Source organism: Aquarana catesbeiana, linkage group LG01, assembly GCF_042186555.1.
Source record: "Aquarana catesbeiana isolate 2022-GZ linkage group LG01, ASM4218655v1, whole genome shotgun sequence".
Lineage (NCBI taxonomy): Eukaryota > Metazoa > Chordata > Amphibia > Anura > Ranidae > Aquarana > Aquarana catesbeiana.
The window spans coordinates 987,958,556-987,981,245 of record NC_133324.1 but is presented as its reverse complement, the minus strand read 5'-3'; positions in this window follow the sequence as shown (position 1 = coordinate 987,981,245).

Below are 22,690 nucleotides of genomic sequence, written 5' to 3'. Positions count from 1 at the left end.
TCACAGGGGTGATAACCCTTCCCTATGTTTTCCAAAAAGCTTAAAAAAGATTTTTTGGCTGGAGCTAAACACGTTAAAAATGTACCAGTTCAAAATTACAAACAGATTCTACTTAACAACAAACCTACAGTCCCTGTCTTGTTTGCACCGTCTGTATACTGCTGTTCAGAGTATATAGGGCCTGGTGGCCCCACACCTTTCCTTATTTTAATTTGGGTGCGGGGTTCCCCTTAATATCCATACAAGACCCAAAGGGCCTGGTAATGGACTGGGGGGTACCCATGCCGTTTGTCTCACTGATTTTCATCCATATTGCCAGGACCCGACATTACATTAAACCCGCAAGCAGTTTTAAATGAGATTTTTTCCTTTAAAAATGACATTTGGTGCAGGGACTGTTCTAAACACGGGAAACACACGTCACTTTACAGGCATACTATAGACACCCCCCAGGTACGATATTTAAAGGAATATTTCACTTTTTTTTTTTTTACTTTAAGCATCATTAAAATCACTGCTCCCGAAAAAACGGCCGTTTTTAAAAGTTTTTTTTGCATTGATACATGTCCCCTGGGGTAGGACCCGGGTCCCCAAACCCTTTTTAGGACAATACCATGCAAATTAGCCTTTAAAATGAGCACTTTTGATTTCGAACGTTCGAGTCCCATAGACGTCAATGGGGTTCTAACGTTCGTGCAAACTTTCGGTCCGTTCGCAGGTTCTGGTGCGAACCGAACCGGGGGGTGTTCGGCTTATCCCTAGTCAGGAATAAAGGGGGTGACCTTCCATCACAGAGATTGTAGAGGAAAGATCTACCCCTGGAAGGGTTCTGGGTCATTCGGCTGGGATCAGTTGTATTACTATTTTTTGTTCCATGTTGTTGGGTGAGAGGACAGTAGTGATTGGTCACTCTCATTCAGGGGCACTGACCGAGGGCCCCATGCCACTAGGGGCCCCATTAGGGTGGCCAGTCTGAGTAAAACTAGGGATAGTATGTAAAAATCTGTGTATTTTTACATCTATGTCTGAAATGTCTGACACCAACATCATTTTGATGTGAAAATCCTGAGATTATATCTGCTCCGCCTCTGCACTGCCCCCTCAGCCAATAGGAACCTGCTGTACACGCCCCCTTCCACAGCGCGTTTTTTTTTTTGACACAGGAGCAGGAGATGCCGACTGCTGGAGGAGAGGGAGGCGGGGACAGCTTGCGGTGTGGGAGGGGCTGCTGACTGATAAAGTAAGCTGGCTGAGCTTTGCAAAATGGATTCTAGTCAGTGGATTACCCTGGTGAGTAGGGTGCCCACGTGTCCCGGATTGCCCGGGATATTCCCTCTAGAAGCAGGTCTGTTCCAGGTCCCGGGCACCTTCATTCCGGGACAATACAGTGTCCCGGAATGAAACTGATGCAGCCCGCCAGCGATTCTGCATCTGCTGATGACGTCATCTGGCCCGGGCAGCCCCAGTGGTGTAGTGTGGGGGGAGGCAGCCAGTGTTCTCTCCCGAGTGCAACATCATTCCTGTTCATGATGACTGCTGTCCCAAGAGTGACCCAACTGTGCCAACTAGTGTTTCCTCCAGCCCCACCCACCGTACACTTTCAATGAGGCATATCCCGGGGCAAGGCACCCTCCCCCCGCCAAGGGACTCCTGTGGTACAGCCTGTTCCCTATAATTCTTCAGGTGCAGGACTCGGGCTGCCGGTGTGTGTGTGAGGGGCGGTGCTTAGTGCAGATGAGTGTATGGTGTGGGATACCGAGGAATGGCTGGGGGAGTTCACTCGTCTGATGGGTGATCATCATGGAGGCCCTGGAGACAGGTGAGCAAAATCCACCGATCTACCTGGATTGTACATGTGTGGGGGAGTAGTGGGCAGGTAGGTCAGTGTAGTGGGCAGGTAGGTCAGTGTAGTGGGATGGTAGGTCAGTGTAGTGGGTCAGGTAGGTCAATGTAGTGATCAGGTAGGTAGGTCAGTGTAGTGGACATGTATGTCAGTGTAGGGATCAGATTGGGCAGTGTAGTGGACAGGTGAGGGAGTGTAGTGGACAGGTAAGTTAGTGTAGTGGACAGGTTGAAGCAGTGTAGTGGATAGGTGGTCGCAGTGTAGTGGACAGGTTGGGGCAGTGTAGTGGACAGGTTGGGGCAGTGTAGTGGACAGATGGGAGCAGATTAGTGGACAGGTGGGGGCAGTGTAGTGGACAGGTGGGGGCAGTGTAGTGGACAGGTGGGGGCAGTGTAGTGGACAGGTGGGGGAAGTGTAGTGGACATGTAGGGCAGTGTAGTGGACAGGTGGGGCAGTGTAGTGGACAGGTGGGGCAGCGTAGTGGACAAGTGGGGCAATGTAGTGGACATGTAGGGCAGTATAGTGGACAGGTGGAGGGCAGTGTAGTGGACAGGTGGAGGGGCAGTGTAGTGGACAGGTAGGGGGCAGTGTAGTGGGACATGTAGGGCAGTGTAGTGGACATGTAGAGCAGTGTAGTGGACATGTAGGGCAGTGTAGTGGACAGGTGGGGGCAGTGTAGTGGACAGGTAGGGGCAGTGTAGTGGACAGGTGAGTTAGTGTAGTGGACTGCTTGGTTAGTGTAGTGGACAGGTTGGTTAGTGTAGTGGACAGGTGGGGGCAGTTTAGTGGACAAGTGGGGCAGTGTAGTGGATATGTAGGGCACTGTAGTTGGGGGTCAGTGTAGTGGACAGGTGGGTTAGCGTAGTGGACAGGTGAGGTCAGTGTAGTGGACAGGTGGGTTAGTGTAGTGGACAGGTGGGTTAGTGTAGTGGACAGGTGGGTTAGCGTAGTGGACAGGCGAGGTCAGTGTAGTGGACAGGTGGGTTAGTGTGGTGGACAGGTGGGTTAGTGTAGTGGACAGGTGGGTTAGTGTAGTGGACAGGTGGGGATAGTGTAGTGGACAGGTGGAGGCAGTGTAGTGGACAGGTAAGTTAGTGTAGTGGACAAGTGGAGGCAGTGTAGTGGACAGGTAAGTTAGTGTAGTGGACAGGTGGAGGCAATGTAGTGGACAGGTAAGTTAGTATAGTGGACAGGTGGGGGCAGTGTAGTGGACAGGTAAGTTAGTGTAGTGGACAGGTGGGGCAGTGTAGTGGACGGGTAAGTTAGTGTAGTGAACTGGTAGGGCAGTGTAGTGGACAGGTTGGGGCAGTTTAGTGGACAAGTGGGGGCAGTTTAGTGGACAGGTGGGGGCAGTGTAGTGGACAGGTGGGGGCAGTGTAGTGGACAGGTGGGGGCAGTGTAGTGGACATGTAGGACAGTGTAGTGGACATGTAGGGCAGTGTAGTGGACAGGTGGGGGCAGTGTAGTGGACAGGTAGGGGCAGTGTAGTGGACAGGTGAATTAGTGTAGTGGACAGGTGGGTTAGTGTAGTGGACAGGTGGGTTAGTGTAGTGGACAGGTGGGTTAGTGTAGTGGACAGGTGGGGGCAGTTTAGTGGACAGGTGGGATAGTGTAGTGGACAGGTGGGGGAGAGTAGTGGACAAGTGGGGGAGTGTAGTGGACAGGTAGGTTAGTGTAGTGGACAGGTGGGGGCAGTGTAGTTGACAGGTAGGTTAGTGTAGTGGACAGGTGGGTTAGTGTAGTGGACAGGAGGGTTAGTGTAGTGTACAGGTGAGGTTAGTGTAGTGGACAGGTGGGGCAGTGTAGTGGGCAGGTGGGGGCAGTGTAGTGGGCAGGTGGGGGCAGTGTAGTGGACAGGTGGAATAGTGTAGTGGACAGGTGAAGGGGTGTAGTTGACAAGTGGGGGAGTGTAGATGACAAGTGGGGGAGTGTAGTGGACAAGTGGGGGAGTGTAGTGGACAGGTGGGGGCAGTGTAGTGGACAGGTTGGGGCGGTGTAGTGGACAGGTGGGTTAGTGTAGTGGACAGGTTGGGGCGGTGTAGTGGACAGGTGGGGGCAGTGTAGTGGACAGGTGGGGGCAGTGTAGTGGACAGATGGGGCAGTGTAGATGACAGGTGGGTTAGTGTAGTGGACAGGTGGGTTAGTGTAGTGGACAGGTGTGGGCAGTGTAGTGGACAGGTAGATTAGTATAGTGGACAGGTAGGTTAGTGTAGTGGACATGTAGGTTAGTGTAGTGGACAGGTGGGGGCAATGTAGTGCACAGGTAGGTTAGTGTAGTGGACAGGTGGGGGCAATGTAGTGCACAGGTGGGGGCAGTGTAGTGGACAGGTGGGGCCAGTGTAGTGGACAGGTGGGGTCAGTGCAGTGGACAGGTGGGGGCAGTGTAGTGGACAGGTGGGTTTAGTGTAGTGGACAGGTAGGTTAGTGTAGTGGATAGGTGGGGGCAGTGTAGTGGACAGGTGGGGGCAGTGTAGTGGACAGGTGGGTTAGTGTAGTGGACAGGTGGGGGCAGTGTAGTGGACAGGTGGGGGCAGTGTAGTGGACAGGTGGGGTTAGTGTAGTGGACAGGTGGGGTCAGTGTAGTGGACAGCTGGGGGCAGTCTAGTGGACAGCTGGGGGCAGTGTAGTGGACAGGTGGGTTAGTGTAGTGGACAGGTGGGGTCAGTGTAGTGGACAGGTGGAGGCAGTGCAGTGGACAGGTGGGTTAATGTATAGGACAGGTGGGGTCAGTGTAGTGGACAGGTGGGGCAGTGTAGTGGACAGGTGGGGTTAGTGTAGTGGACAGGTGGGGGCAATGTAGTGGACAGGTGGTCGCAGTGTAGTGGACAGGTTGTCGCAGTGTAGTGGACAGGTGGGGTCAGTGTAGTGGACAGTTGGGGTCAGTGTAGTGGACAGGTGGTCGCAGTGTACTGGACAGGTGGGGTCAGTGTAGTGGATAGGTGGGGTCAGTGTAGTGGACAAGTGGGGTCAATGTAGTAAACAGGTGGGATCAGTGTAGTGAACAGGTGGTCGCAGTATAGTGGACAGGTGGGGTCAGTGTAGTGGACAGGTGGGGTCAGTGTAGTGGACAGGTGGTCGCAGTGTAGTGGACAGGTGGTCACAGTATAGTGGACAGGTGGTCGCAGTATAGTGGACAGGTGGGGTCAGTGTAGTGGACAGGTGGTCGCAGTGTAGTGGACAGGTGTGGCAGTGTAGTGGACAGGTGGGGACAGTGTAGTGGACAGGTGGGGGGAGTGTAGTGGACAGGTGGGGTCAGTGTAGTGGACAGGTGGGGGGAGTGTAGTGGACAGGTGGGGTCAGTGTAGTGGACAGGTGGGGTCAGTGTAGTGGACAGGTAGGTTAGTGTAGTGGACAGGTGGAGTCAGTGTAGTGGACAGGTGGAGTTAGTGTAGTGGACAGGTGGGGGCAGTGTAGTGGGGTCAGTGTAGTGGACAGGTGGGGACAGTGTAGTGGACAGGTAATGGCAGTGTAGTGGACAGGTAGGTTAGTGTAGTGGACAGGTGGGGTTAGTGTAGTGGACAGTTGGGGGCAGTGTAGTGGACAGGTAGGTTAGTGTAGTGGACAGGTGGGGGCAGTGTAGTGGACAGGCGGGGTCAGTGTAGTGGACAGGTAGGGGCAGTGTAGTGGACAGGTGGGTTAGTGTAGTGGACAGGTGGGGTTAGTGTAGTGGACAGGTGGGGTCAGTGTAGTGGACGGGTGGGGGCAGTGTAGTGGACAGGTAGGGTCAGTGTAGTGGACAGGTAGGTCAGTATAGTGGACAGGTAGGTTAGTGTAGTGGACAGGTGGGGTCAGTGTAGTGGACAGGTGGGGGCAGTGTAGTGGACAGGTAGGGGCAGTGTAGTGGACAGGCGGGGGCAGTGTAGTAGACAGGTGGTTTAGTGTAGTGGACAGGTGGGGTTAGTGTAGTGGACAGGTGGGGTCAGTGTAGTGGACAGGTGGTCGCAGTGTAGTGGACAGGTGGTCGCAGTGTAGTGGACAGGTGGTCGTAGTATAGTGGACAGGTGGGGTCAGTATAGTGGACAGGTGGGGTCAGTGTAGTGGACAGTTGGTCGCAGTGTAGTGGACAGGTGGGGTCAGTGTAGTGGGCAGGTGGGGACAGTGTAGTGGACAGGTGGGGGCAGTGTAGTGGACAGTTGGGGGGAGTGTAGTGGACAGGTGGGGTTAGTGTAGTGGACAGGTGGGGTTAGTGTAGTGGACAGGTGGGGTCAGTGTAGTGGACAGGTAGGTTAGTGTAGTGGACAGGTGGGGGCAGTGCAGTGGACAGGTAGGGGCAGTGTAGTGGACAGGTAGGTTAGTGTAGTGGACAGGTGGGGTTAGTGTAGTGGACAGGTGGGGGCAGTGTAGTGGACAGGTAGGTTAGTGTAGTGGACAGGTGGGGGCAGTGTAGTGGACAGGTAGGTCAGTGTAGTGGACAGGTAGGTTAGTGTAGTGGACAGGTGGGGTCAGTGTAGTCGACAGGTGGGGTCAGTGTAGTCGACAGGTGGGGTCAGTGTAGTGGACAGGTGGGGTCAGTGTAGTCGACAGGTAGGTTAGTGTAGTGGACAGGTAGGTTAGTGTAGTGGACAGGTGGGGTCAGTGTAGTGGACAGGTTGGGTCAGTGTAGTCGACAGGTGGGGTCAGTGTAGTGGACAGGTAGGTTAGTGTAGTGGACAGGTAGGTTAGTGTAGTGGACAAGTGGGGTCAGTGTAGTGGACAGGTGGGGTCAGTGTAGTGGACAGGTGGGGTCAGTGTAGTGGACAGGTAGGTTAGTGTAGTGGACAGGTAGGTTAGTGTAGTGGACAGGTAAGGGCAGTGTAGTGGACAGGTACAGTACCTGACCGCGAGATTGTGTCTCCAGCGCGATACCAATGCGCTGGTTCTCGGCGACAGGGTACTGTGCATGTCGCGCTGGCTTACTCATCGGGAAAGGAAAACTTTGTTTTCCTCCCGCGATGAGTGACAGGCAGCGCTGAGAGCTGTCTGGTATGAATCCTGAGGCGGGAACATTGCGCTAAATTTTAAATGAAAAAAACGGTGTGGGTTCCCCCCCAGGAGCATACCAGGCCCTTAGGTCTGGTATGGATTGTAAGGGGAACCCCCCCACGCCGAAAAATTGGCGTGGGGGTCCCCCCCAATCCATACCAGACCCTTATCCGAGGACGCAGCCCGGCCGGCCAGGAAAGGGGGTAGGGATGAGCAGGCCCCTCCCCACCCCAAAGCACCTTGTCCCCATGTTGATGAGGACAAGGGCCTCTTCCCGACAACTCTGGCCGTTGGTTGTCGGGGTCTGCGGGCGGGGGGCTTATCGGAATCCGGGAGCCCCCTTTCCCGGCCCCCCACCCTGTGTGAATGAGTTTGGGGTACATGGTACCCCTACCCATTCACCTAGGGAAAAGTGTCAATATAAAAAAACACAGTACACAGGTTTTAAGAGTAATTTATTAGTCAGCTCCGGGGTCTTCTTCCAACTTCGGGGGGTCTCCTTCCGACTTCTCCCGGTGTTCGGCCTCTTCTCCCGGTGTTCGGCCTCTTCTCCCGGGCCCCGCCGCTATCTTCTTCCAGCTCTATTGCCAGCGAGGGGCCCGGTCTGCTGCCGCTGTTTTGTCGCCGCTGTCTCGCCGCCTCTTCTCTTCTTCCCCGATGTTGACACGACGCTCTCTCTCAGGCTAGAATGCTGTATGCGAGCTGCAGAGCCATTTATATAGGCGGTGACCCCGCCCCCTTACGACGTCATGGTCCCAGCATGCGCAGGGACTCTGGGGCCACGCCCCCTTATGACGCCAGAGTCCCTGCGCATGCTTTGTCCATGACGTCGTAAGGGGGCGGGGTCACCGCCTATATAAATGACTCCGCAGCTCGCACACAGCATTCGAGCCGGAGAGAGCGTCGTGTCAACATCGGGGAAGAAGAGAAGAAGCGGCGACAAGACAGCGGCTACAAGAAAGCGGCAGCAGACCGGGCCCCTCGCTGGCAATAGAGCTGGAAGAAGATAGCAGCGGGGCCCGGGAGAAGAGGCCGAACACCGGGAGAAGTCGGAAGGAGACCCTGGAGCTGACTAATAAATTACTCTTAAAACCTGTGTACTGTGTTTTTTTTATATTGACACTTTTCCCTAGGTGAATGGGTAGGGGTACCCTACACTCATTCACACAGGGTGGGGGGCCAGGATCTGGGGGCCCCCTTATTAAAGGGGGCTCCCGGATTCCGATAAGCCCCCCGCCCGCAAACCCCAACAACCAACGGCCAGGGTTGTCGGGAAGAGGCCCTTGTCCTCATCAACATGGGGACAAGGTGCTTTGGGGTGGGGGGCCCCCCCCGCAGGGTGCCCCCCTCCCCAAGGCACCCACCCCCCCATGTTGAGGGAATGCGGCCTGGTACGGCTCAGGAGGGGGGGGGGGCGCTCGCTCATCCCCACCCCCTTTCCTGGCTGGCCGGGCTGCGTGCTCGGATAAGGGTCTGGTATGGATTGGGGGGGACCCCCACGCCAATTTTTCGGCGTAGGGGGGTTCCCCTTACAATCCATACCAGACCTAAGTGCTTGGTATGCTCCTGGGGGGGAACCCACGCAGGTTTTTTCATTTAAAATTTGGCGCGGTGTTCCCCCTCAGGATTCATACCAGACAGCTGTCAGCACTGCCTGTCACTCATCGCGGGAGGAAAACAAAGTTTTCCTTTCCCGATGAGTGAGCCATCTCGGCGCTGGCTCCTGCGACGGGGCTCGCAGGTGACAAATCTCGCCGAGAAATGCGGCGAGATTGACACAATATCGCGGTCACCTACTGGTTGGTGTATGTCCAATGTTTTCTCCAGATCCCTCAGGTCATTTGTATTTCTTTTGTAGTGTAAAGTACAGGGTTTTTTATATGCAACTTGATTGCCTTAGAAATAAAGAGCATTTGTTTCATGTATCTTAGCCTGACATTGAAAGAACAATGACACTTTTTGAAATGAAGTGGCCGCCTGTAACTGCAATGTTGAGCTCACATACATGAAACAAATGCTTTTCTTATCTAAGGCACCAAGTAGCATATAAACCCTGCTCCACTCTCAAGCACTGCGAGTGACATTTCTTAAATAGGTAAGGGGCGGGGCCACCTGGTGATGTCACATGGTGGCACCACTGCCTTGTGACATCACTGACTGGTGCATACTGGGGGGCTGTCCCTGAATGGCAGTTTGGAAATGTGGTCACCCTACTGGTGAGCAGAGAGGGAGGGAGGATGTGTTTCCTCTAGCAGAGCTCCTCCTGTCTCTGAGGCTATTAGTTTGATTTTGTGAGAAGTGCAATGCTCCTGAAGGAAGAACATGAATGTCTCCCCCAATCTCTACTACACCCCCCTACTCATAAGCTGCCCACCACTACACAGGCACAGCCCCCTCCTCCCCTGTATTACCAACTATTGTGTCTGTGAGCTGCTGGGGCACTACAAGTCCCAGCATGCCAGGAGATGGGGCAGCAGCCACTGTGCCCATCAAACGCAGCCACTGTGCCCATCAATTGCCGCCACTGTGCCATTGAAACACAGCCCCTATGCCCATCAAGTGCAGCCACTGTGCCCATCAATCGCAGCCACTGTGCCCTCAAATTGCCGTTACTGTGCCCATCAATTGCTGCCAGTGTGCATCCCCCACCCACCCAAGACTTACCTTGTGGGGCAGCGGGTCACGGCTGCAGACGGTGTCCGGTGTCCTCCACGCTCCTCGATGACGTCTCTCATCGTTCCCTTCCCATCCTCTGCGATAGGCGTCCAATCACAGCGCCTGTCATTTCAGCCAATCGGGTTACAGGTAACAGACCCGAGCACCTGATTGGCTGAGAGGCGGTTCAGTGTTAGGAAAGCAAACATTTGTTCGCTTTGTTAATACAACACTTAGTGAACAGCGAGCGCCCAGCATGGCGCCCGCTGTTCACCTTTTTTTGGACGCCTATTAGAGCCTATGGCTCTAAACAGGTGCTTACAAAAAATACCCCGCCGCTGTCATTTAGGTGCCCGGCGCCCGAAAAGGGGCCGGATACCTGAATAGAGGGTGGCAGCGGCGACCATAGATAGATTCATGCAATGCATGAATCTATCTATCTATGGTGATAAAAAGGTGCCAGGAGAGAGGGGGCAGTGCCCGTGCGCCCTTTATGGACGCACCGCCACTGATACTGTATGTGTGTGTATTATCGTGGATATTCCACTATACTCCTGCGCTAATAAGTACCCTTCCACCATAATGGTACAATGTAGTCTTAAATTTACCTATCATTCTATTTCCCGTATATCCCCAAGTAAACAGACATCACCATAGCTTATGTTCTCAGCTCCATCAGCATGACTGCCTTTCCGAGCCGTCCACTTGCTTTTATTTACACATAAACAGGAAGTCACAAGCTGGAAGGCCTGCCTCCAACAGCCAATCACCTCCTACACAGGATGTGACCTCACAGGAAATGACCAAATAAGGATGTAAAACAGGTGAATTTAAACACAGGAAATACAACAACCAATACAACAATGACTAGGGGAGTCTTATGGGCGTGTCTGGGCGGGGGCAGCGTGTACAATCTCCAGCCCCCTGTCTCTGTATCATCGGAAGCCTGAGACTATGAACACCTCCCCACACCACAACGATTGAAAGAATCCAGTTCTTATCCTTTGTTTGTGAATACTTATTTTGCGTTGGTCAGAGAACAATCCATACCCGGACTATACTACTGTCTCTGTGGATGAGAGATTATCTGCAGGTGTATGCTCATGGGGCCACAAATATGTTGATCAGGCATACAGGGGTGACACGAGCGCACACTCGCTAAACCGATAATGTCTGCAGAGCGAACACATCCCCCAGACAATCATTCTGTGCATCACACTGAATGGCGGACATATCCCCCCTCTGCAAACACTTCTCTACATCCCCAAGGAGCTTTTCACTACCAAACAGAACTCAACCACCATCAGTCTGCCCCAGTCAGCTCTTTAGAGCGGGAGAACTAACACTGGGAGACACTCTCACAATACATAATAAAATACATCTTCATAAAATTTCCACAACAGTATACTGTATGTATACTGTGTATGTGTACTGTATGTATACTGTATGTATACTGTGTATGTGTACTGTATGTATACTGTATGTATACTGTGTATGTGTACTGTAAGTATACTGTATGTATACTGTATGTATACTGTGTATGTGTACTGTATGTATACTGTATGTATACTGTGTATGTGTACTGTATGTATACTGTATGTATACTGTGTATGTGGACTGTATATACAGTATACTGTATGTATACTGTGTATGTGTACTGTATGTATACTGTGTATGTGTACTGTATGTATACTGTGTATGTGTACTGTATGTATACTGTATGTATACTGTGTATGTGTACTGTAAGTATACTGTATGTATACTGTATGTATACTGTGTATGTGTACTGTATGTATACTGTATATATACTGTGTATGTGTACTGTATGTATACTGTATGTATACTGCATATGTGTACTGTATGTATACTGTATGTATACTGTGTATGTGTACTGTATGTATACAGTGTATGTGTACTGTGTGTGTACTGTATGTATACTGTGTATGTGTACTGTATGTGTACTGTATGTATACTGTGTATGTGTACTGTATGTGTACTGTATGTATACTGTGTATGTGTACTGTATGTATACTGTGTATGTATACTGTATGTATACTGTGTATGTGTACTGTATGTACACTGTATGTATACTGTGTATGTGTACTGTATGTATACTGTGTATGTGTACTGTATGTGTACTGTATGTATACTGTGTATGTGTACTGTATGTGTACTGTATGTATACTGTGTTTGTGTACTGTATGTATACTGTGTATGTATACTGTATGTATACTGTGTATGTGTACTGTATGTGTACTGTATGTATACTGTGTATGTGTACTGTATGTGTACTGTATGTATACTGTGTTTGTGTACTGTATGTATACTGTGTATGTATACTGTATGTATACTGTGTATGTGTACTGTATGTGTACTGTATGTATACTGTGTATGTGTACTGTATGTGTACTGTATGTATACTGTGTATGTGTACTGTATGTATACTGTGTATGTATACTGTATGTATACTGTGTATGTGTACTGTATGTGTACTGTATGTATACTGTGTTTGTGTACTGTATGTATACTGTGTATGTATACTGTATGTATACTGTGTATGTACACTGTATGTATACTGTGTATGTGTACTGTATGTACACTGTATGTATACTGTGTATGTGTACTGTATGTATACTGTGTATGTGTACTGTATGTGTACTGTATGTATACTGTGTCTGTATGTATACTGTGTCTGTATACTGTGTGTGTGTATACTTTATGGACCAGGTGTGCCCACTGCTGCTCAACAGAAGTTGATCTAACAACCCCATGCCCGTGAAAAATGCACTTGTTGCCATTTGGAGCCATCTGATTGGTGCACTGCAGAGCTCGGCCTCGGATCCGGCAGCAGGTCTGGGTACACACCTGTGCGGTGATATCATGACACACATCCAGCATGGCCTTTATTTACACGCCCCACTGCCCGATCTGAGGCCAGCCACAGCAGTTCACTATTCCACTGGCTCTACGACTCACTTGGGCAGTTCAGAGGCCTCAACATTTGGATTTTTTCTAATTAAAAGCCTTTTCCCGACAGCTGCCTGCCACACCAAGCACTAAGGTGTGTGTGAGGGGACACTGATGGAAGGCGACAATCTGGGGGCTCTGCCATAGGGTGGTACACTGGGGGGCTCTGCCATAGGTTGGTACACTGGGGGGCTCTGCCATAGGGTGGTACACTGGGGGGCTCTGCCATAGGTTGGTACACTGGGGGGCTCTGCCATAGGTTGGTACACTGGGGGGCTCTGCCATAGGGTGGCACTCCATGTACTGTGATTATAGAGAGAATGTTGGGACTCTGATGTAAGGGAGGACTCTGATGTGGGCGTGGCTGTCATCGCGACTGCTGTACTCGATATGTTGTTTTGTTTGTTATTTACTCCTGATGTGATGGCCATCTGTAAGCCTGGGGGCCCCATAAACTTCTATTGCCTGGGGGGCCCCATAAACTTCTATTGCCCGGGGGCCCCATAATCTTCTATTGCTCAGGAGCCCCATAATCTTCTATTGCCCGGGGGCCCCATAATCTTCTATTGCCCGGGGGCCCCATAATCTTCTATTGCACGAGAGCCCCATAATCTTCTATTGCTCGGGGGTCCCATGAGTTGTAGGTCCGCCCCTGCTCTCATTCTGACTTTTATCCTTATTACAAATACCAGCCATATACTGTAATTATAACATAGAAATTTGCCTTTATACTGCTTATTATTGAAAGTCATTAAAAAGTAAAAAATAAAAAGGAGAAATGTGTATTTTACATAGAAATATAAATCCTGAGAATGGACGGATTTCTAAATGATTTTCTCTTTTCAGGTCTTCCCATATCTGACTGCAATGTCACTATAGAAGTTCATAATATTGATGGTATGTAATGTATTGTATATTCTACACATATCAGTTATAGGTGGAGAAATATCTCTGTGTAGATAAGGTCGGGGTCTCTTCATGATTGATGGGACCTCTGGAGTTCCATTTGTGCTCCTGTTCATCATCCAATAAGAGTATCATATGACTCCTCATTGCACCCATCCCATGTTCTCTATGGTGTCTGTCCCCGGAGAGGAGATCATTGCCCAGTGGTGGAGGAATTGATCTGCAGATAATGTTTGTCTCACTATATATGAAGTGTTTGTACTCAGGCATACAGAGGTGACACGAGCGCACACTCGCTAAACCGATAATGTCTGCAGAGCGAACTCATCCCCCCAGACAATCATTCTGTGCATCACACTGAATGGTGGACATATCCCCCCTCTGCAAACACTTCTCTACATCCCCAAGGAGCTTTTCACTACCAAACAGAACTCAACCAGCATCAGCCTGCCCCAGTAAGCTCTTTAGAGTGGGCTGCGGGAGAACTAACACTGGGAGACACTCTGACAATACATATTAAAATACATCTTCATAAAATTCCCACAACAGTATACTGTATGTATACTGTGTATGTGTACTGTATGTATACTGTATGTATACTGTGTATGTGTACTGTATGTATACTGTGTGTGTGTGTACTGTAGGTATACTGTGTATGTGTACTGTATGTATACTGTGTATGTATACTGTATGTATACCGTGTATGTGTACTATATGTATACTGCGTATGTGTACTGTATGTATACTGTATGTATACTGTGTATGTGTACTGTATGTGTACTGTGTATGTGTACTGTATGTATACTGTGTATGTGTACTGTATGTATACTGTATGTATACTGTGTATGTGTACTGTATGTATACTGTGTATGTGTACTGTGTGTGTACTGTATGTATACTGTGTATGTGTACTGTATGTATACTGTATGTGTACTGTATGTATACTGTGTATGTGTACTGTATGTATACTGTGTATGTGTTCTGTATGTGTACTGTATGTATACTGTGTATGTGTACTGTATGTATACTGTGTATGTGTACTGTATGTGTACTGTATGTATACTGTGTATGTGTACTGTATGTGTACTGTATGTATACTGTGTATGTGTACTGTGTGTGTACTGTATGTATACTGTGTATGTGTACTGTATGTGTACTGTATGTACACTTTGTATGTGTACTGTATGTATACTGTGTATGTGTACTGTATGTGTACTGTATGTATACTGTGTATGTGTACTGTATGTGTACTGTATGTATACTGTATGTGTACTGTATGTATACTGTGTATGTGTACTGTATGTATACTGTGTATGTGTACTGTATGTGTACTGTATGTATACTGTATGTGTACTGTATGTATACTGTGTATGTGTACTGTATGTATACTGTATGTATACTGTGTATGTGTACTGTATGTGTACTGTATGTATACTGTGTATGTGTACTGTATGTGTACTGTATGTATACTGTATGTGTACTGTATGTATACTGTGTATGTGTACTGTATGTATACTGTATGTATACTGTGTATGTGTACTGTATGTGTACTGTATGTATACTGTATGTATACTGTGTATGTGTACTGTATGTGTACTGTATGTATACTGTATGTATACTGTGTGTGTGTACTGTATGTATACTGTGTGTGTGTACTGTATGTATACTGTGTGTGTGTGTACTGTATGTATACTGTATGTATACTGTATGTATACTGTGTGTGTGTACTGTATGTATACTGTGTGTGTGTGTACTGTATGTGTACTGTATGTATACTGTGTGTGTGTGTACTGTATGTGTACTGTATGTATACTGTGTATGTGTACTGTATGTATACTGTATGTATACGGTGTATGTGTACTGTATGTGTACTGTATGTATACTGTATGTATACTGTGTATGTGTACTGTATGTATACTGTATGTATACTGTGTATGTGTACTGTATGTATACTGTGTATGTGTACTGTATGTGTACTGTATGTATACTGTGTCTGTATGTATACTGTGTCTGTATACTGTGTGTGTGTATACTGTATGAACCAGGTGTGCCCACTGCTGCTCAACAGAAGTCGATCTAACAATCCCATGCCCGTGAAAAATGCACTTGTTGCCATTTGGAGCCATCTGATTGGTGCACTGCAGAGCTCGGCCTCGGATCTGGCAGCAGGTCTGGGTACACACCTGTGCGGTGATATGACACACATCAAGCATGGCCTTTATTCACACGCCCCACTGCCCGATCTGAGGCCAGCCACAGCAGTTCACTATTCCGCTGGCTCTACGACTCACTTGGGCAGTTCAGAGCCGGGAACATGTGGATTTTTTCTAATTAAAAGCCTTTTCCCGACACACCGAGCACTAAGGTGTGTGTGTGAGGGGACACTGATGGAAGGTGACAATCTGGGGGCTCTGCCATAGGGTGGCACACTGGGGGGCTCTGCCATAGGGTGGCACTCCATGTACTGTGATTATAGGGAGAATGTTGGGACTCTGATGTAAGGGACAGGGATGAGCCGAACACCCCCCTGTTCGGTTCGCACCAGAACATGCGAACAGGAAAAAAATTTGTTCGAACACGCGAACACCGTTAAAGTCTATGGGACACGAACATGAATAATCAAAAGTGCTAATTTTAAAGGCTAATATGCAAGTTATTGTCATTAAAAGTGTTTGGGGACCTGGGTCCTGCCCCAGGGGACATGGATCAATGCAAAAAAAAGTTTTAAAAACGGCCGTTTTTTCAGGAGCAGTGATTTTAATAATGCTTAAAGTCAATCAATAAAAGTGTAATATCCCTTTAAATTTCATACCTGGGGGGTGTCTATAGTATGCCTGTAAAGGGGCGCATGTTTCCTGTGTTTAGAACAGTCTGACAGCAAAATGACATTTTGAAGGAAAAAACACATTTAAAACTACCGCGGCTATTGCATTGCCGACAATACACATAGAAGGTCATTGATAAAAACGGCATGGGAATTCCCCAAAGGGCAACCCCGAACCAAAATAAAAAAAAAAAAATGACGTGGGGGGGTCCCCCTAAATTCCATACAAGGCCCTTCAGGTCTGGTATGGATATTAAGGGGAACCCCAGCCAAAATTTAAAAAAAAAATTGACGTGGGGTTCCCCCTAAATTCCATACCAGACCCTTCAGGTCTGGTATGGATTTTAAGGGGAACCCCGCGCCAAAAAAAAAAAAAAAACGGCGTGGGGTCCCCCCAAAAATCCATACCAGACCCTTATCCGAGCACGCAACTTGGCAGGCCGCAGGAAAAGAGGGGGGGACGAGAGTGCGGCCCCCCCCCTCCTGAACCGTACCAGGCCACATGCCCTCAACATTGGGAGGGTGCTTTGGGGTAGCCCCCCAAAACACCTTGTCCCCATGTTGATGAAGACAAGGGCCTCATCCCCACAACCCTGGCCGGTGGTTGTGGGGGTCTGCGGGCGGGGGGCTTATCGGAATCTGGAAGCCCCCTTTAACAAGGGGACCCCCAGATCCCGGCCCCCCCCCCTGTGTGAAATGGTAAGGGGGTACTTACCCCTACCATTTCACTAAAAAACTGTCAAAAATGTTAAAAATGACAAGAGACAGTTTTTGACAATTCCTTTATTTAAATGCTTCTTCTTTCTTCCTTCATCTTCTTCTGGTTCTTCTGGCTCTTTTGGTTCTTCCTCCGGCGTTCTCGTCCAGCATCTCCTCCGCGGCGTCTTCTATCTTCTTCTCCTCGGGCCGCTCCGCACCCATGGCATGGGGGGAGGCTCCCGCTCTTCTCTTCATCTTCTTCTCTTCTTCATCTTCTTCTTCATCTTCTTCTTCTTCTCTTCTTCCTTCTTCTCTTCTTCATTTCTTCTCCGGGCCGCTCCGCAGCCATGCTGGCATGGTGGGAGGCTCCCGCTGTGTGACGGCGTCTCTTCGTCTGACGGTTCTTAAATAACGGGGGGCGGGGCCACCCGGTGACCCCGCCCCCCTCTGACGCACGGGACATGACGGGACTTCCCTGTGGCATTCCCCGTGACGTCACAGGGAAGTCCCGTCAAGTCACCGTGCGTCAGAGGGGGGGCGGGGTCACCGGATGGCCCCGCCCCCCGTTATTTAAGAACCGTCAGACGAAGAGACGCCGTCACACAGCGGCAGCCTCCCACCATGGCTGCGGAGTGGCCTGGAGAAGAAATGAAGAAGAGAAGAAGGAAGAAGAGATGAAGAAGAAGAAGAAGATGAAGAAGATGAAGAGAAGAGCGGGAGCCTCCCCCCATGCCATGGGTGCGGAGCGGCCCGAGGAGAAGAAGATAGAAGACGCCGCGGAGGAGATGCTGGACGAGAACGCCGGAGGAAGAACCAGAAGGGCCAGAAGAACCAGAAGATGAAGGAAGATAGAAGAAAGAAGAAGTATTTAAATAAAGGAATTGTCAAAAACTGTCTCTTGTCATTTTTAACATTTTTGACAGTTTTTTAGTGAAATGGTAGGGGTAAGTACCTCCTTACCATTTCACACAGGGGGGGCGGGATCTGGGGGTCCCCTTGTTAAAGGGGGCTTCCAGATTCTGATAAGCCCCCCGCCCGCAGACCCCCACAACCACCGGCCAGGGTTGTGGGGATGAGGCCCTTGTCTTCATCAACATGGGGACAAGGTGTTTTGGGGGGCTACCCCAAAGCACCCTCCCAATGTTGAGGGCATGTGGCCTGGTACGGTTCAGGAGGGGGGGGGGGCCGCACTCTCGTCCCCCCCTCTTTTCCTGTGGCCTGCCAGGTTGCGTGCTCGGATAAGGGTCTGGTATGGATTTTTGGGGGGACCCCACGCCATTTTTTTTTTTTTTTTGGCGCGGGGTTCCCCTTAAAATCCATACCAGACCTGAAGGGCCTTGTATGGAATTTAGGGGGACCCTCACATCATTTTTTTTTTTTTGGTTCGGGGTTGCCCTGTGGGGAATTCCCATGCCGTTTTTATCAATGAACTTCTATGTGTATTGTCGGCAATGCAATAGCCGCGGGTAGTTTTAAATGTGTTTTTTTCTTCAAAATGTCATTTTTCTGTCAGACTGTTCTAAACACAGGAAACATGCGCCCCTTTACAGGCATACTATAGACACCCCCCAGGTACGAAATTTAAAGGGATATTACACTTTTATTGTTTGACTTTAAGCATTAATAAAATCACTGCTCCTGAAAAAACGGCCGTTTTTAAAACTTTTTTTTGCATTGATCCATGTCCCCTGGGGCAGGACCCGGGTCCCCAAACACTTTTTATGACAATAACTTGCATATTAGCCTTTAAAATGAGCACTTTTGATTTCTCCCATAGACTTTTAAAGGGTGTTCCGCGGCATTCGAATTGTTCGCTGTTCGGCGAACTTGCGAACAGCCAATGTTCGAGTAGAACATGAGTTCGACTCGAACTTGAAGCTCATCCCTAGTAAGGGAGGACTCTGATGTGAGCGTGGCGCTCATCCTGACTGCTGTACTCAATATGTTGTTTTGTTTGTTATTTACTCCTGGTGTGACGGCCATCTGTAAGCCTGGGGGCCCCATAAACTTCAATTGCTCGGGGGCCCCATAATCTTCTATTGCCCGGGGGCCCCATAATCTTCTATTGCCCGGGGGCCCCATGAGTTGTCAGTCCGCCCCTGCTCTCATTCTGACTTTTATCCTTATTACAAATACCAGCCATATACTGTAATTATAACATGGAAATTTGCTTTTATACTGCTTTTTTATTGAAGGTCATTAAAAAGTCAAAAATAAAAAGGAGAAATGTGTATTTTACATAGAAATATAAATCCTGAGAATGGACGGATTTCTAAATGATTTTCTCTTTTTCAGGTCTTCCCACATCTGGCTGCAATTTCTCTATTATTCTTGGTGGTTATAGTATGTAATGTATTGTATATTCTACACATATCAGTTATAGGTGGAGAAATATCTCTGTGTAGATAAGGTCGGGGTCTCTTCATGACTGATGGGACCTCTGGAGTTCCTTTTGTGCTCCTGTTCATCATCCAATAAGATTTCAGATATCCAATGACTCCTCACCCATCCCATGTTCTCTATGGTGTCTGTCCCTGGAGAGGAGATCATTGCCCATTGGTGGAGGAATTGATGTGCAGATAATGTTTGTCTCACTATATATGAAGTGTTTGGACTCGGACAGCTTTTATTGCACTGCTCTCTGTAATAAGTGTTTGGTCAGTTTTGAACTAAGAACAGACTTTTTGAATTTCATTAAGGGAAATTATACTTTTGTTTATGGAATATAAAACTCGTATATAATTGCCACAGACGTTAAATTTTGTAATTTAATATTTGTCATGGCTCCCAGGTCCCCAACACATCTCCCATCATCCACCCCACCTACATGGAGTCAGACCTGTCAGCCAAATCCTCCATTCTGTCCCCCAATGCCTCATATGCAGCTCCAACCACCACAGGGGGGGATTTTGCTAAGAAAAAGAATGACTCCAGAGAAGGGCAACAAAACTGATAAGTGGACTGGAGGACCTCAGCTATGTGAGCTGGGAGGGTGGTTATGGGGGATAGATGAGCTCAGTTATGGGGGCTGGGGAGCTTAGTCATTGGGGATGGAGGACCTCCATTATGGAAATGGAGAAGCTCAGTTATGGAGGATGGAGGGGCTGAGTTATGGGGGATAGAGGAGCTCAGTTATGGGGAATGGAGGAGCTTGCATGTAGGAGATGAAGGACCTCAGTTATGGGGGATGGAAGACCTCAATTATGGCAGATGAAGGACCTCAGTTATGGGGACGGAGGAGCTCAGTTATAGGGGATGGGGAGCTCATTTATAGGGGATGGGGGAGCTCATTTATGGGGGATGGAGGAACTTAGTTACGGGGGATTGAGGACCTCAGTTATTGGGGGTGGTGAATCTCAGTTTTGGGGGATGGAGGACTTTAAAAAAGGGAGATGAAGGAGCTCAGTTATGGGGAATGGAGGAGCTCAGTTATGGCAGATGGAGGAGCTCAGTTATGGGGGATGGAAAAGCTCAGTTATGGGGAATGGAGGACATCAGATATGGGAGATGAAGGACCTCAGTTATGGTGGATGGAGGACTTCAGTTATGGGGGATGGAGGAGCTCAGTTATGGAGGATGGAGGAGCTCAGTTATGGGGGATGGAGGAGATCAGTTATAGCAGATAAGGGACTTCAGTTAAGGCAGAAAAGGAGCTCCATTATGGGGAACGGGGGAGCTCAGTTATGGGGGATTGAGGACCTCAGATATGGTGGATGAAGAACCTGTCAGAAGCCATGAATCAGACTGAGACAGAAAATGCATTAAAAATCACACCTTTAATGTAATGGTAAAAATGGTACAGATCAGTAAACGTAGTCAAAACATAAGCCAGGGCATCGGAAGCCAAAATGGGTAATCAGACGAGCCAGTAATCAGGAAACCAGAAATCAGCTTAGAAGAACATGATCAGGAACCAGAAGGGACCTCGACCGAGCAAAGTCTTTCACAGGAACACAGAAGAGACACTCCAGATATGTTGACCAGGTGAAGGCACAAAAGGAATGAATAAGGCAGTTTAAATAGCCAAAAGGGGCTGGCAGTAGGCGGGACTGATGAGCAGGTCCACGACCCCTGACAGTACCCCCTCCTCAATAACCCCTCCCCCTTATAGGGGCACCAGGTTTGAGGGGAAAACCTCTATGGAAAGCACGGAGGACAGGAGCATGTGCATCCGAGGATGAGACCCAAGAGCGTCCCTCCAGACCGTAAACTCTCCAATGAACAAGGTACTGTATGCTCCCACAAAACCTACGGGAGTGAATGATAGATTGTATCTCATACTCCTCATGGTTCTCAACCTGAACCAGGCAAGGACGTGGTACCGAGGTGGTGAAGCGGTTGCACACCAAAGGTTTTAATAAGGAAATATGGAATACATTAAAAATACGCAGGGATTTGCAGATGAACCCCTGAGAAAGTGAATCGGAAACATTGTCCTCCACGGCTTTATCCTCCGAGACAAAGGGTAGACCCGGCCACGAGGAGACATGACACCAGGTTAAAGGTCAATTACGCAGTCATATGACCGGTGTGAGGGCAAACTACCGGCTTGACCTTTGTCAAAGACATCGCTAAATTCACGGTACTCCTCTGGCAGAGAGCAGAGTAAAGAGGTTGCACAAGACCATAACCACTTTCTGAAAACATGTTTTACTGCATTGTAGTGACCAGGAAAGAACCTCAGCATGATGCCAATCAAAATAGCCTCAATGGCAAGTGGAGTGGCACGAAGCTGCAGCGGAATCAAGTGCTTAGACACAAAGGCACTGTCTATGAGTCTGTGTTTTTCGATGAAAGACTCAGACCAAGAAAGGGTAACCAGAACTAGAGGTATATCCTTTAGGACAGGGATATGCAATTAGCGGACCTCAAGCTGTTGCAAAACTACAAGTCCCATCATGCCTCTGCCTCTGGGTGTCATGCTTGTGGCTGTCAGAGTCTTGCTATGCCTCATGGGACTTGTAGTTCTGCAACAGCTGGAGGTCCACTAATTGCATATCCCTGCTTTATGATGATTGGGTATGCAGCAATGCCACCTAAGGTCTATCCCTTACAGAACCTTAAGGTGAGGGCATTTTTTGGACGGGTAGGACAAGACTTCAAAAAGTGACCTGCCTGGACACAATAAAGGCACAATCTCTCCCTCCTCCTAAAGGCCCTCTCCTCCTCAGAGAGATGTATAAAGCCCAACTTCATGGTTTCTACTTCTCTGGTGATCTCGGCACCAGGAGGCATGGGAGGTGAGGGAGACAAGAGTAGGGATGCAAAGCTTGGAGCCAAATGTGCAGGAGGCTTCCGCAAGCGCTCCTTAAAGGAAGGTCTTTCTCAGAGTCTGGAGTCAATGAGAATGGCAAATGTGATTAACTTATCCAGATTTGTAGGTATATCTCGGGTTGCTATCTCATCCTTAATGTTATCCAAGAGACTATGAGAAAAAGCAGCCATGAGGGCCTCATCGTTCCAAGCAACCTCTGCTACCAGGGTACGGAATTCAATGGCGTTACTCTGCAACAGTTCAGTTTGATGGAAATGAGATTTTTACAGCAGAAGCGGAGCATGTGGAAATGTCAAATGACCCTTTTAAAGGATGCCACAAACTCAAGGTAACTCAGGACAATGGGTTTTTGCATCTCCCAAAGAGGGTTTGCCCAGGCCAAGGCTCTATGAGATAGCAAATAAATAATGAAGCCCGCTTTGCTTCTGTCCATGGGGAACACCTGGGGGCAGCATCATAAAGTGTATCTGTGACAGACTCACCCGGGACAGAGGCTATTGGAGGGGACTGAACGCAAGCCTCTTGCCCACCGATTATGGGCCCTAGCATTTGGGGGAAT